Consider the following 1,612-nt stretch of genomic DNA (forward strand, 5'->3'; position numbering starts at 1 on the left):
GCGGATAGCATTCGAAGAAAAGTGGGCCGACTTCCTCGGCGACGACCCGTCGGAACAGTCCAGCCCGGTGGAAGCGGCCGTCACGAAGTTCATGAAGTTGTCAACCCGGATGGACGCCGACCTCGCCGAAGTCGATAGCGAGATCGAAAAGGTTGGTCTCCTCATCACTGCTCGCAACGTCAACGCGGCCAACGTTATCCCCACAATCACAAGAGGCCCACAGTTCAAACTCGTGGGGGAACTTAAACCGTTCACGTTGACCGCTACCTCCTCTCCCCTTGAGATGCGCGAGTGGCTAAACCGCCTCCAAGCGTATAGCAAAGCATCTAACCTTGATGCCACCACGGATGACGTGCAACTCGGCGTCGTAAGGGCGTGCCTTGCCCCGAACTATCGGCCGCAATCTCCACCACAACCACCGTTAACGATGCTATCAAGCAGTTGGAGAGGCACTTTCTGACCCTGTTTCCCCTTTTCAACCAAAGATGGGACTTGCTCCTCAAATTTCGCAAGGATGGTCGGAGCTACACCGACTTCATAGCAGAATTCAACCGCCGCGCTGACGAGGCGGAACTCGACGCTATGTCTGGCGAAGATTTGAGAGTGTTCTTTGTCCTCGTCAGTTGCCAGTCCGAAACGGAACTCTTCAGGGAGCTCAGGAAGGTCAATAACCCAACCCTGAAAACACTCCACTCAGCCGCCATCACCTATGAGTCCATCATGGCGGAATCCAATACCTCATTCACACCCGTCCACCATGTTACGCCCCCCGTCTCCACCATCCCCGAGACAACCGATGTTGTCTTGGCAGCCATCGAGGCCGCTTGCAATGGTTGTGGATCCCAGCGTCATGTCCAGGGCCCGGCATGCCCGTGGAGAGAGAAACGATGCTTCAACTGCGACAAAGTGGGACACATAAAGGCAGTTTGCCGTTCATTCAGAGCCCGATCCAGCTCGCCCACTCAACAAGATTATCGAGGCCGCCCTGAACGGCGCAACTCGTCGTCTGGCCGGCGTTATAATGGTGACAAGGACGCCAGGAGCCCATCTACCTCAAGGATCAGCACAATATCCACTACCAAGTTTATACCTACGCGTGACGACCCCCTCACCAAGATCACACTCACGTGTCTGGCTGATCAAGCCCGCTTTAAACTTGTGGGCATTCCAGATTCGGGTGCGGCCCGTTCCGTGATCCCGGCGAGGAACATCCCACCCGGAGTCGAAATCAAACCGTCCTCAACACGTCTAGTTGCCGCCAACGGCTCTGTTGTCAAGAACTTGGGCAAGCTTACACTTAGTGTTAGTGCTCGCAACAGCACCGCAACAACAACCATTGACGCGGTTGTCTCACCAATCCCTGGGCCGGCCCTCATTGGTTGCCGTGACCTTAAGGCCCTGGGCATCCTCACCGAAGACTTCCCAGCAGTCCATCAGTGTAAGCAGAAACCCGCCTCCCAATACAGTGAGATCATTGCTAGGATTAGTCGGCTCGGATCTCAGGAAAGTGCAGCCAGGGTCAAAGATCCCTCGTCAGGCAAAGGGGCAGCCGTCTGCGTTGACGGGCTGCCCGAGAACGCCAATGAGGTGGAGCTCAAGCTCCCCCCTCAAT

Source organism: Tigriopus californicus, chromosome 1 (genome assembly GCF_007210705.1).
Source record: "Tigriopus californicus strain San Diego chromosome 1, Tcal_SD_v2.1, whole genome shotgun sequence".
Lineage (NCBI taxonomy): Eukaryota > Metazoa > Arthropoda > Copepoda > Harpacticoida > Harpacticidae > Tigriopus > Tigriopus californicus.